This window comes from Nicotiana tomentosiformis, chromosome 9 (genome assembly GCF_000390325.3).
Source record: "Nicotiana tomentosiformis chromosome 9, ASM39032v3, whole genome shotgun sequence".
NCBI classification, from domain to species: domain Eukaryota; kingdom Viridiplantae; phylum Streptophyta; class Magnoliopsida; order Solanales; family Solanaceae; genus Nicotiana; species Nicotiana tomentosiformis.
The window spans coordinates 35,095,153-35,110,428 of NC_090820.1; the positions used below are offsets into that span (position 1 = coordinate 35,095,153).

Genomic DNA, 15,276 nt, shown 5'->3' on the forward strand with positions numbered 1-15,276 from the left:
TGTCTAGAAAGAGTAGGGGCAGTAACAGGAGAGTCAGACGGGGGATCATTTGGATTATTGTTAGTTGGGTTAACTTCAGGAGCAGGACTAGTAGGTGTATCGTCATCCGGTTGCGTTTCATCAAAATCTATTTCTTCATCATCATTTTCATCAATAGTTGGATTACCATAAAGAGCATTCATATATTCATGGTTTAATTATTCATCGGGTGCAATATTATGACAAAATTGACTCTCGGTAAATTATAATAAACTATTATCGCTATCAAGAATAGCAGGAGTAGGACGGGTAACAGGTTTCGGCCGGGGAGCCGGGGGAAGTGGAGGAGGACTAGATTGGCCACTAGATTCACCACTCTTGGATTTTCCCTTATTTTTACTAAATATTTTTTTTTAGGGAATAAGCCATCTTAATTAATCAAGCAAAGTAAATAAAATAAACAAAACTATAATATTAAAACTTAAGAGTTGGAACGAGTTTACCGAATTGACGAACAACTTGTTGAAAAATAATTATCGTTGAAAACTTAAAGACTTCAATTCACCAATTTCACAATTTTGCACAAATTATAACAATTAAGTAAGCAATTATAGAAGAATATTAGAGAGAGTTTGAGAGAGATTGATAATTTTGTGAGAAAAATGAAAGAATGAGGGGGTATTTATAGTTGAAAATAGGAAAAAAGTGTAATTATAAAAAGTTTGGTATTAAAACAAAATTTGGGGGGTTAAATGGCTATTTTGCAAATAGCCAACGGCTATTTTGGCAGACCAAACGGCTAGTTTTTAAATGGCCAAACGGTCAAATTTTTTTTTTTAAAAAAAATTATCCGTTGGGCCTATTTAGGACCGTTTAGGACCGCTTGAACCGGCCCACTTCTCAACCGGTCCCGGTCCTAAACGGTCCCAGTCTCGCGGGCCTCCCCTATGAGACCGGCCCACTACCCGGCCCACCACCCCACGGTTCTGGTCCTATCCGGTTAGGACCGTTTAGGCCCACCGCCCATGTGGGCTTGCGGTCCTGGGCCGGTCCCGGTCCTAACCGGCCCACATGCCACCCCTAATACCAATTGATAAATATGGGAATTAATAACAGAAATGAACTATAAAATAAAGCAAACCAATGTTAGAATGGAACTCAGCCCTCGAGTCTGGATACCCTCTAACTGGTTGATGCAAGAACAATTAAAATATAACAAGTTGATGAACAATCGTATAAACGAGAAAAAGAATTATATTGCTTTGATCTCTCTGAACCGTGGTCTACAAATGATTAGGACCTCCTTTATATAGTAGAAGAATCCCACTTATGGTATAGTTCTAATTACAGAAGGAAATCTCATGATTAGCTAATTAACCGTTTCTGATTTGATCCGTTTCAAGATTTACGCCATGATCCTCGGCCAGTCACCGAGATTTACGCCGTGATCTTCGACCAGTCACAGATATCTCGTCTTTACGTTATTATGCTATCTTTGATCTTGCTCGATGTTTGTCTCATTTGGCTTCGATCGCTACTAGCCTCGATCTCGACAGGTACATCGGTTCTGAACTCGGTACCTTGTCCTCGTATTTCAGTCTGCTCCGTTATGAGGCCGTCCTCTGATGCAGTCTCCCGGTCTCGGTCAAACAGTAAAATCGGGTGGGTCTGGTTTTATCCGTATACAAAGTTCCTAAGGAACAACAAGACATCATATTGTTGGTAAACCTGTAACTGAAGAGGAGCATAAGATTTTTAAGTTTTCAAGTTCAATCCAAGTGAAAGACGATGTAAACTTGTGTTATGAGATCACATTTAACTTTAATCTAAAATGTTATTGTGAGAATAGAAAACTCTCGAATACCTATATCTTCCTTGAAGATGAACCTACAAAAATATGCTTCTCCACAATACAAGGACAATAGGCAGTAGCATGGACAAATTTGTTTGCCAATTTCTTTTCTTTTCTACTTTTCTTGATTCTTCTTCATTTTTTGCCCTTATTTCTTGGGTTGTTAATGTCTTCACTTTCTCGATATATGCATTGTGAAGCAAATGTGAATTTCCATTAAATTAATTCTTTAAACATAAAAGCTTGATCTTTTACAAGGTTCTTAAATCAAAATACCTATCAAAAATTCTTTGGCATTTAAATAGAGGTACAAACCTTCTATTACTCTTGATGAATTGTAAAGTTCACCACAATTGAACTTCCCAAAAAAATGTTTTTGTATGTGCACAAATTTCCAAAACTCTGGAGGAAAACGGCATTTATTTGATAGAATATCCTCATAATATTCAGTTTCAGATAGAAGAGTAGCACTCTGTATTTGGCATTTCAGGCAATCCTCGAATCACCCAACTCATCAAATTATCATAAATAACAATCACTTTGTTAATGTTAGGATCGAAAAATCGGGTAGTACGAAATTTAGACAAATAACGTTATAATGACAATAACAAAGATAATGCAAGTTGATAATAACAACAATTAAAGAAGATAAAGAAGACACAAATTTAACGTGGCTCGATCAAGGTGACCTACGTCCACAAGCGGAGAGGAGCAATTTTACTATACCAACAAGAGTACAAAAGAGAGTACAAAGTTAGAGTAAATACTCTAATTCCCAAATACCCCAAGAGAATAACCTCACAAGATTACTCTAAAGAAAGGGTTCACACAAGTGTTTCCCAACACTCACTCTCTTACAAAATACTCTATAATAAAGGAGGAGAAAGAAAGACAAGAGTGACAAGCTCTTGAATTGGTGTGTTTTCAAATGAGAAGAAACTCCTCTATTTATAGCAAGAAATCCTTGGCCTAATAGTGGATATTATGTCATGGCAAATGTCATGAAAACTTGGTCCACAAATTGTGTTATAGTGGATATTATGTCATGGCAAATGTCATGAAGACTTGATCCACAAATTGTGTTATAGTGGATATTATGTCATGGCAAATGTCATAAAAATTTGGCCCCCACTTAAAAATAAGCCAAATTAATGGTCATATTACAAATCTCTATCTTGGCCTAATTTTGGCTTATATATAGTAAATTTGCTCCACCTTCTCCGCAAAAACTATAATGGGCAAAATCATTCTTCATAAATGTCAATCAAGTCCAGGCAAAGCTTGAACTTGGACACTAGAAAATATTTTTGTGAACATGTCAGCAGGATTGTCTCTAGTGTTGGTCTTCTGAACAGAAATTTTTCTTTCAGCAATGGTTTCTCGGATGAAATGATACTTTATATCAATATGCTTCGTCCTCTCATGACACATTTGATATTTAGTCAAGTGAATGGCACTTTGACTATCACAAAAAATGGTAATACCACCTTGGTGTGAATTAAGTTCTGCAAATAGACCCTCCAACCATAAAGCTTCTTTGATCGCCTCGGTCACTGCCATATATTCTGCTTCAGTAGTAGATAAAGCTACTACATGTTGTAATGTAGCTTTCCAACTAATAGCGCAACCACTAATGCAAAATACATAGTCTATCAGTGATGTTCTTTTGTTAAGATCACCTGCATAATCTGAGTCTACAAAACCAACCAAAGTGTTAGTATTTCTCCCAAACTCCAAACATGTATTTGAAGTAACTCGCAAGTATATGAGAATCCATTTCACAGCATGCCAATGTGCTTTACCAGGACAAGCCATATACCGTCTTATCACACTCACTGCTTATGAAATGTCTGAACGTGTACAAACCATTGCATACATAATATTGCCGACTGCACTGGAATAAGGAACTTGTGCCATGTATCTCTCTTCTTCCTCTGACTGCGGGGTCTGAGCAGCTGATAACTTAAAATGAGCAGCAAGAGGGGTACTAACTGGTTTAGCATCTTTCATGCCAAACCTCTCCAAGACTTTCTCCAAGTACTTCTCCTGGGTCAAAAATAACATGTTGGCTTTTCGATCTCTTTTGATCTCCATGCCAAGGATTTTCTTAGCTGCTCCCAAATCTTTCATCTCAAATTCACTTTTCAGCTGACTTTTCAAATTGTGAATTTCTGTTAAATCCTTAGCAGCAATGAACATGTCATCAACATATAATAATAGGTACACAAATGAACCATCATTTAATTTACGGAAGTAAACATAACTATCATACATGCTACTCGAATAACCATGACCCAACATAAAGGAATCAAACCTTTTATACCATTATCTTGGATACTTCTTTAATCCGTACAAGGATTTTGTCAACAAGCAAAAATAATCTTCTTTTCCTTCAATTTCAAATCCTTCGGGTTGATGCATATATATTTGTTCCTCAAGTTCGCCATGTAAGAAAGTTGTCTTAACATCAAGTTGTTCTAATTCCAAATCATACATGGCAACGAAGGCAAGCAAGATACGAATAGAGCTATGTTTAACAACATGTGAGAAAATATCATTAAAATCAACTCCTTGTACCTGACTATAGCCCTTTGCAACTAATCGTACCTTATACCTCGCATCTTCAACACCTGGAATGCCATCCTTTTTCTTGAAGATCCATTTGCAACCAACAATTGTTTTTCCTCGTAGCAGCATCACAAGAGACCAAGTATCATTCTTGTGGAGAGACTCAATTTTTTCATTCATTGCAATCAACCACTTGGTTGAGTCAGCACTAGAAACTGCTTCTGAATATTTTAATGGTTCTCCAATTTCTTCAATTTCCTGTGCAAATGAAAAAAGTAAATGCAACATAATCTCCAAACCTTAATGGTTGTTTACCTTCTCTTCTTCATTTATGTTTGGCTATAGAATACTCCTCTTCTTCTGGTTCAACTTCAGGAGTCTCAACTTCAGGGATTTCAGCTTCTGGCTCAACTTCAGGAGTTTCAACTGTATTTTGCTCCAAAGTTGATGAGCTTGGCTAAGAAGGAATGACAATCTCAACATCCACTTGCTTCTCTGTACTCTTTCCTTTATCTGTATTACAAGAACTAGAAGACTCTTTTCTAGAATGTAACATAGAGGATTCATCAAAGGTTACATCTCTGCTAATTATAAATTTTGGTGCCGTGGGATCAGGATACCATATTAGTATCCTTTCACCCCAGATGCATACCCAAGGAAAATGTACTTTTTAGCCCTTGGCTCTAATTTTCCATCATTTACATGCATATATGCAAGGCAACCAAATATCTTTAAATCAGAATAATTAGCAGGAGTACCTGACCACATTTCCTCTAGAGTCTTAAAGTTCAAAGGTGCAGAAGGAGCTCGGTTGACAATATAACATGCTGTAGAGATAGTTTCTGCCCAAAAGGCATTTGTCAACCCAGCATTTGAAATAATGCAACGAGCCATTTTCAAAAGAGTTCTATTCATTCTTTTTGTCACACCATTTTGCTGAGGTGGCATTCTCACAGTACGATGTCGAGCAATTCTTTCATTCTTGCAAAATTCATTGAATTCATCATTACATAATTCCAAGCCATTATCTGTTCTAAGTCACTTAACCTGTTTTCCTGCTTGTTTCTCAATCAAAATTTTCCATTATTTGAAATTTAAGAAAACATCACTTTTATTTTTCAGAAAATAAATCCAAACTTTCCTTGAATAATCATCAATGAAAGTTAACATATACCTGGCACCACCTTTTGATGGGGTACGTGAAGGACCCCAAAGATCTGAATGAATGTAATTTGGATAATACCTTTTGTTCTATGAATCGTTGGAGATTTGATGCTGACTCTTTTCTACTTCCCGAACACACAACTTTTACAGAACTCCATATTTTCGGTACTTTGGCCACATAAGAGACCTCTTTTGCTGAGGATGGAAAAACCTTTTTCACTCATATGCCCCAATCGCATATGCCACAATTTGATGATATCAGAATTTGATTTATCTGATATTGAAACTGCAGTAGCACCTATAACAGTAGATCCCAAAAGAGTATACAACGTACCAGATCTGCGTGCTTTCATGATCACAAGAGCACTATGAGAAACTTTCAGAACTCCACCTTCACCTGTGTACTTGCACCCAAGAGATTCTAGAGTGCCCAAAGAGATGAGATTTTTCTTCAAGTCAGGAACATGTCTAACATCCGTGAGAGTTATCACCATACCATCGTGCATTTTGATTCGGACTGTACCTTTTTCAATAACTTTGCAGGTAGCATTGTTGCCCATCAAGACAGCTCCACCTCCAATATATTCATATGTAATAAATAAATTCCGATTGGGACACATATGATAAGAACAACCCGAATCTAAAATTCACTCATTGTTAGATTTGAAACTATTATTAGTTGCTAAAAAAATAGTTTCCTCAGTCTCATCAGCATCTACAGTTGTTTTGGCAGTGTCAGTATTTTTATGCTCATTTTTCTTTTCTGTATGCTTTTCTTTGTTTTTCAATTTAAAGCATTCAGAAATAATGTGACCTTTCTTATGACAATATTTGCACATGACATTTCTGTATCTGGATTTTTACCTTGATTTAGGTTTCTCACTACTTGAATCTTCTTATTGGATCTACCTCTTATGAATAAGCCCTCCCCCTGGTTCCAACTAGTTTCCCCAGTAATATCTCTATCTATTTGTTCTTTTGATTTCAAAATAGATTTGATATCTTTATAAGAGATATTATCCTTTCCATAAAGTATAGTATCTCTTATATGTTTAAACGATTGGGTAAGGAAACAAGCAATAACACAACTTCATCCTCATCTTTGATTTCAGCATCTATATTACTTAAATCCATAAGAAGAGAATCAAAAGTATCAAGATGTGTAAGTATAAAGGTACTTTTATCCATACGAAAAGTGTAGAGTTTTTACTTTAGGTAAAGCCTGTTTTTTACTGTTCTTTTCATATATAGGGTTTTAAGCTTTTTCCATATGTCTTTGGCTGAGCTTTCTGCTGCAACTTGACGCAAAACCTCATTTGAAAGATTTAAAATAATACCTGCTTTTACCTTTTTGTCTATGACGGCAAACTCTGCATCCGTCATTTTATCCTGCATCTTCTCCTTTCCTTGCAGTGCCAAATCTAAGCCATCCTGAATTAGGATAGCTTCCATCTTTAATTGCTACATTTTGAAGTTTGCACTTCGGTCAAATTTCTCAACATAAGACTTTGTTAGAGTCATTTTGGCTACTTAAACTAACTCGGTTAGATCTGGCTCTGATACCAATTTGTTAGGATCGAAAAATCGGGTAGTGCAAAATTTAGCCAAATAACGTTATAATGACAATAACAAAGACAATGCAAGCTGATAATAACGGCAATTAAAGAAGATAAAGAAGACACAAATTTAACGTGGTTCGGTCAAGGTGACCTACCACAAGCGGAGAGGAGCAATTTCACTATACCAACAAGAGTACAAAAGAGAGTACAAAATTAGAGTAAATACTCTAATTTCTAAATACCCCAAGAGAATAACCTCACAAGATAACTCTAAAGAAAGGGTTCACACAAGTGCTTCCCAACACTCACTCTCTTACAAAATACTCTATAATAAAGGAGAAGAAAGAAAGACAAGAGTGAAAAGCTCTTGAATTTGTGTGTTTTCAAATGAGGAGAAACTCCTCTATTTATAGCAAAAAATCTTTGGCCTAATAGTGGATATTATGTCATGGCAAATGTTATGAAAATTTGGTCCACAAATTGTGTTAATAGTGGATATTATGTCATGACAAATATCATGCAAATTTGGCCCCCACTTGAATATAAGCCAAATTAATGGCCATATGACAGTTAATAATCGTGCTAACAAGTTCGCGTACTAGTGTGCAAACTGGCTCGCAGAGATGGGCTGTTGCAAAGAATGAAGGGATATTAACACATTTGGAAATTTGTAAGGAGCATTAGGATTTGAAAGGGGAGTTTCAAGGAATTAAATGTTTGGGGTCTTACATATTCAGGGGGTTGAAAGACAAGTAAACGGTTCATGGGGTTTTAGGATCGGAGAAATAGAAGGGGCGTGGTTGGTGTTTCACTGGATCGGTGGAGGAACCAAAGTAGGAGCTAGACTTGAAACACGGGCGGAACTTTACTCTTTTTTAGGAGAGTTGCGACAGGTATATTGTACGGTAACTTTTTAAGTACACTTATCAGCCATTGGAAAGTTTTGCGAGGTGATAACACAGTTAAAAGGACTAGAAAAGTATTTAGAGAAGAGAAATCTTAGAATTGCATCTTGCGGATAACACATACAAGTGTATATATAGGTAGAAAGTATGACTTTTGAACTCTTAGTTACATGTTTCATATTAATGACTTATGTACAATGAATTTTGGTCGCATAGATAATCTAAAAGTCATATGCCGCTATCAGAATTAACTTTGATCATAGATAATCTAAAAGCCACATAATGCACCTAATTAATGTTATACACCTAATTAAGAAATGTATACAAAATCATTCTCCACATCAATCCTGTAGTCTGCAAAGTTAGAACCAGATTAGCTGTTGAATTTTGCTCTTACTAACAGACATACAAGATCATAAACTAGTCTGAAACAAGATTTTAAACATTGCAGAATCAAAGAAACTGAAAGCAATATAATGAACTAGTATGAACCAAGAAACAGACAGTTGACTGATTAATTTAAAGAAAAATGAGAAAAGTAACCAAAATACTTGAAAATTCTGGTGAAAAGCAAGTCTATCTTGTGATATGCGCAATGAAAGAATCCAACTGAATTCGAGAAGCTCCCCCTTTCTCTGTGGACTGCCTTACGGCTTCTCCCAATTCTTTTACTCTTTTTCTAATTTCATCGCCTTCTTCTGATGCCATTAACTTCCTAACAACATTCTCAATGGTGGATGCACTCACCAACTCCTCGCGCTTCTCCCACTCCCTAACAATCATGTCTATTTTCAGTATTTCCGTCACCAAGAAACCATTTTTTAGTTGGTCAGAGTGCATAGGCCAAGCAGCTATAGGAACCCCCATAGTAATGCTCTCTATGCAAGAATTCCAACCACAATGACTCATGAATCCTCCTGTCGACGAATGAGCCAAGATTTCTGGTTGTGGTGCCCATTCTCTTACCACAAGTCCTACATCTTTTACTCTTTCCTCAAACCCTTCTGGCAATTCAACTTTTCTAGCTTCACCAGTAAAAATATCTCCTCTATCGGCATCTCTCAAAACCCATATAAACCTGTGTTTGCTCTGCTCTAATCCCATCGCGAGCTCCTTGATTTCCCTATCGGAAAATGAAGTTGTTGTTCCAAAAGATACATAAAGAACTGATCTTGGAGGTTGTTTGTTCAGCCACTCCAAACATATATTGTTACTATTTGAGATGTAATCGAGTTTAGCTGGCAGAGTTGGTCCAATTGCCCATTGTTTCTTGTTCTGTGTACTTGTTACTTCTACCATCAAATCAAGAAACTTGCCTTCGATTACTTTGCTCGTATTATGGATATCACCTGCTCTAATATCCATGTATGGACTCTGAGAAGCTCCAAGTTCCCTGACTTGATCTGTCACAACTCCTTCAAGGGAAGGTAGCTTTTTAAGCATTTCTTCTTCAAGTTGGACAGGCATCCCACTAGACAAGCATATACAACAGTACAAAGTGAAAAATGAAATGCAATTAAATATATAGGATTCTGCATTGGACAAGGATGAAACATCCTGAACATTATAGGACATTAAAGAATCATGAACAACAACAACTCGTCTTGCTTTATATGAAATATCGCGAAAGAATGAAGCAATAGGCTCGCGCAGAAGCATAGAAGCATCACATGATGGCTGAAGATGCGAGGTGAATTTGCTTAAGGAATTAAAGTCAGGTGGAGATGAGTCAAATTCAGGAGTTGGGAGATCGTGGAATCAGATTTTGGCTATGTCCGAAGGATTTAAGGCATTGGCACGAACCCTAGCTTGGCGATTATGTGTAGCTGAGCTGACATAATAAACGGGGAGACCATAGGAAGAGATTAAACAGGAAAGTTGGAGAAGTTGGTTGAGATGGCCTTGTGCTGGAAATGGAACCATCACTATAGCTACTTCATCTTGTTTTTTCAAATTGCTGAGTTCATGGCTTTGTATATTCTCATAGCTATCCATGGAAAAAATTAACAGGTTTTTAGTATACAACTCTTTTGTATTTCTTCAAAGTAAAAGCTATGAGAATTGAATAAAAGTAAACAGAACTAAGACTTGGAAACTTTGGTTACCTTCCATAAAATTGTTCTCCAATTATTTATAGATATACACATGTATAAATGCGGCATACAATTTGTTCAATCTCATAAGAAACAATATGAATCCTCACTGACCATATTTAAAAAAGGCAGCTCGGTGCACTAAGCTCTCGCTATGCACGGGGTCCGGGGAAGGGCAGGACCACATCCACAAAGGTCTATTGTACGCAGCCTTACGTTGCATTTCTGCAAGAGGTTGTTTCCGCGGCTCGAACCCGTGACCTCCTGGTCACATGGCAACAACTTTACCAATTACGTTAATGCTCCCCTTCTCACTAACCATGTTTCTAATATTACACAAAATAAAAATAAAAAGCATTACAAGTTTTTTTATATTTTCTAGTGACATAAAGATCTCATATAAAGCTAAAAGAACTCCTAAAAAGTATAAGACCTAAGTAAACATACCAATATGGCTACAATATATTCCACCTAATTGGATCGTCTATATAGATATTTTATTTTTCATTGTGCCATATCTTTCGCTAATTAAGTATTCTTTGATAGATTCGAAGAAATTATATGTCTTTCGAGACTTCTTTTTACATGACACTAGGTCTCCCTCGTCATTTTTAATACCTTCACTCGCCATGATTTTACACCTACAAATCGGTGCATCTGAAGGTCGATGTAGGACATGACCAAATTAGTAACTATTGTCGTACCATTGATTTTAAATCAGGTCCCTTCCACCTTGTCACAAAATGAAAAAACAAATTATATGGGGGGGGGGGGGGGGAATTGAACAAAGTTTTCACGATTTGGTTTGATCGATTTTTACCTAAAAAGACACCAAACAACCAAAGTAGGTCTTGTTTCAATATTTATCGTTTTTTTATATTTAACATATAAATTCAATTCATTCAATCTCCAAGAGTCAAAAGGTAAATTTTCTCAAATTTCGCTATATATATATATATATATATATATATATATATATTCAGTAGGAATCAAATAAATTGATGAACCTATTATCAATTGAAACATCTATGTAAAAAATACCGTGAAATTTGCTTTCCTAAATCAAACAACAACCTCCTATATCGTGACCAAAGTTTTGCAGTCTTTCACGAAAGTTCCCATCAAAAGATTTGGCTTCAGCACAAAAGAAAAGAGACCTACACAAAATCCTAATAAGAAAAAAACAAATTTAAATGGATACCAAAAATACATATCGACAAAAAAACTACGCACTCAACCTACAGTTCTAGTAATCGCCGTTTCGACAAGGTTTTTTTTTTTTTTGGGTAGAAATTACACTAGACAGCCATTTAACGCTGCTATCTAGGAATTAGCTAATATATTCTAAATTTTAATTTTTCAGTTTAATTTTTTGGGATAAAATATCCTGAATTATCATGTAATTAAGATTTTAGTTCAAATTTTCAGGACAAAATTATTGGGATTGAATAACATGATGCATGCGAAAGCCAACAAAGATAACTTTGATAACGATAAATCAGGCATAAACAAAAATATCAAAAGAGACTATCATTTAAAAGTGGTTTGGTCAAGTTATCTACATCAATTTACTAAAAAAAACTTATAGAGAGAATAAATTCTCTCCCTAAATAAAACTCTTTGAAAAAACTACATTGTGGTTATTGTTGTTCTTGTTGTTAGAAACAGAGATCATCAATTTATAAATGTTCAAGACGTTTCCTTCAAGAAAAGAATAAGGCATATGCAGAAGAGTTATTCCTTTTAAGAGTCTTTTTTCATTTTTTCAAGAAATAGAGTCATAATAGATTAGAATTTCAGGGCAAAACCCTAACAATTTTCCCACTGGCCTGAATTTTCTTGACAAAACTTTATCCTTCTTCGTCACATAATCTTCATCACTGTTGCTTGCTATGGTTAAAAATAGCTATGTGGGTAAAATTAGAGCCATGTGCGTTAAAAGTGAGCAAGGGTTAAAAATATTGAAGCCCATAAGTATGGTTTAAAATTGATGATTTGCTTCTAAAGATGCAGCAATGAGAATGTTGAAAATATGGTTGAAAATTTTATCTTCACATGTAGTTTTCAGAATATTGTTTTGACAAAAAAACTTCATTGTCGTCAAATTGGCGTTGCTTGATTTTAGTCTTCAACCTCATTTAACCATCAGTTCTGATACCACTTATTCGGATCGAATGGTACATGTGAAAGCCAACAAAGATAACTTTGATGACAATAATCAGGCATAAACAAACATATCAAAAGAAACTATTATTTAAAAGTGATTTGGTCAAGTGACCTAAATCAATTTACTAAAAACAATTATAGCGAGAATACATTCTTCCTCTAAACAAAAAATAAATTATAGATATTATTATTCTTGTTGTGAGAAACAGAGATCATCAATCTATAGATGTTCAAGACTTTTCCTTCAAGAAAAGGATAAGGCATATGAAGGAGATTTATTCCTTTTAGGAGTTTTTTTAACCATCCTTCAAGAAAGAGAGTCCTAATAGTTTAGAAATTTAGGGCAAAACCTAACAAAAATAAGTAATGGCTAATCCCTAAATAGCAGCCCTAAGAATGGTTGTTTGTGCACTTCCCCCAGTTTTTTGCCATTTTGTAGGACTGCTTATCAGATGGATCAGGGGGATATTTTATTTAACAGCTTTACTTATCGGTTATCGTCTTGTAAATGTACTAACCCGCTAGCCATCCGATAAGATATCGAACGGATTGGTATCGGGTTAGCGATTATCAAGCGATTTATCGGCTAAATCAAATAGAAAATAAAAATTTCATTAGTAAGCAAGACAATAAACAATTGATAGACGATCCAATTATAATCACACTCCAATAGGCTATTGAAACTCTCATTATTAATGGCAATTTCTTCTTCTTTACTTCTTTTACAATAAGCAAGGTATTATAAACTCTTGACCGGTAATAGAAGTTCAGTTAACATAAATTCTAGATATAATTTTGCTTCAGTTACCAAGTTAAATAATTTATGTGAGCAAAAAGGTATCATGAACTATCCAGATCCGCCTAATTCTATCCCAAAAATGAATTATGATGACGTTGAAGCTTAGATGCTAAAAAGTTGCTTCATTGTAAGTCTGACCAGTGTCGTTATTTCCTAAGGATTGTTGACAGAAATAGAGAATGTTGGTGAGTGCTGCTGTATTTAGGGAAATAAGAAATTAAGGTTTCAAATAGTGGAAGAGATACTTTATATTCATAAGGGTAAAAATATAAATATAATAATTCTTAACGGCTTAACGGTTTATCTGATAAGAAAATTGAGTAAAGTACTCCCTAACCGGTAAATCGTTCATTATAAAATTTTAAATCGTTCACCAACCATTAATTCGATAACCTAATTCCAATAAGTCAATAAACCATTTTTGTCGTTCGGTTAGTGATTACGGTTTGATTTTGAACAACCCTACGATTTTGGATTTTACTATTGTAATATGTGGGTTTACCTTAAACCTATAGTTTTCAAATGAGGAGAAACTCCTCTATTTATAGCAAAAAATCTTTGACCTAATAGTGGATATTATGTCATGGCAAATGTTATGAAAATTTGGTCCACAAATTGTGTTATAGTGGATATTATGTCATAAAAAATGTCTTGAAGACTTGGTCCACAAATTGTGTTAATAGTGGATATTATGTCATGACAAATATCATGCAAATTTGTCCCCCACTTAAAAATAAGCCAAATTAATGACCATATTACAGTTAATAATCGTGCTAACAAGTTCGCATGCTAGTGTGCAAACTGGCTCGCAGAGATGGGCTGTTGCAAAGAATGAAGGGATATTAACACATTTGGAAATTTGTAAGGAGCATTAGGATTTGAAAGGGGAGTTTCAAGGAATTGAATGTTTGGGGTCTTACTTATTTAGGGGGTTGAAAGACAAGTAAACGGATCATGTGAGTTTTATGATCTGAGAAATAGAAGGGACGTGGTTGGTGTTTCACTGGGTCGGTGGAGGAACCAAAGTAGGAGCTAGACTTGAAACGCGGGCGGAACTTTACTCTTTTTTAGGAGAGTTGCGGCAGGAATATTGTACGGTAACTTTTTAAGTACACTTATCAGCCCAATTTTTTAACTTTTTAAGTACACTTTTCTGTGGACTGCCTTACGGCTTCTCCCAATTTTTTTGCTCTTTTTCTAATTTCATCGCCTTCTTCTGATGCCATTAACTTCCTAACAACATTCTCAATGGTGGATGCACTCACCAACTCCTCGCGTTTCTCCCACTCCCTAACAATCATGCCTATTTTCAGTATTTCCGTTACCAAGAAACCATTTTTTGGTTGGTCAGAGTGCATAGGCCAAGCAGCTACTCGCTATACAAGAATTCCAACCACAATGACTCATGAAACCCCCAGTTGACGAATGAGCCAAGATTTCTGGTTGTGGTGCCCATTCTCTGACCACTAAGCCTACTTCTTTTACCCTTTCCTCAAACCCTTCTGGCAACTCAACTTTTCTAGCTTCCCCAGTAAAGACATCTCCTCTATCGGCATCTCTCAACACCCATATAAACCTCTGTTTGCACTGTTTTAATCCCATCGCGAGCTCCTTGATTTTCCTATCAGAAAATCAAGTTGTTGTTCCAAAAGATATATAAAGAACAGATCTTGGAGGTTGTTTGTTAAGCCACTCCAAACATATATCGTTCCTATTTGAGACATGATCAAATTTAGTAGGCAGAACTGGTCCAATGGCCCATTGTTTCTTGATCATTTTGATATTTTGTTATCAATTTGATTACACGAGAAGACAAGATCCTTAATAATCTAGTGATCACAGCATTAAAGGAAATCCTTGGACAAATTTACATTCTTTGAAAGAGTTGGATAGTCATCAACCCTTTTTGAATGAGGAACTCTGAAACTGACTATGAGTTACGATATGAGTATTCAAGTGACTACTCCAAACTATGTACATTCTTGAAGATAATAACATGTCAAACCAAGAAACAAGATCCTCGGGACTTGGCTGAGACTGTCCTGAACTAGGATGTACTATTTCCAATATTCTCAATACCACTTTGCAAAGCAATGAATGTCTTAGTCCAACCTTGTCTTGAATAGCAGTTTGGAGACAATCAAGAGCAGAAAATTGAACTCCATGGCAATAACTTGATTGAACAAAACCA

The 15,276-nt window shown here is 35.7% G+C and overlaps 1 pseudogene; it reads right to left on the minus strand.

The window, feature by feature from the left end:
- Nucleotides 1-1,816: 1,816 nt before the first annotated feature.
- On the minus strand, nucleotides 1,817-15,274 carry LOC104112243 (zeatin O-xylosyltransferase-like; annotated as a pseudogene).
- Nucleotides 15,275-15,276: the final 2 nt, after the last annotated feature.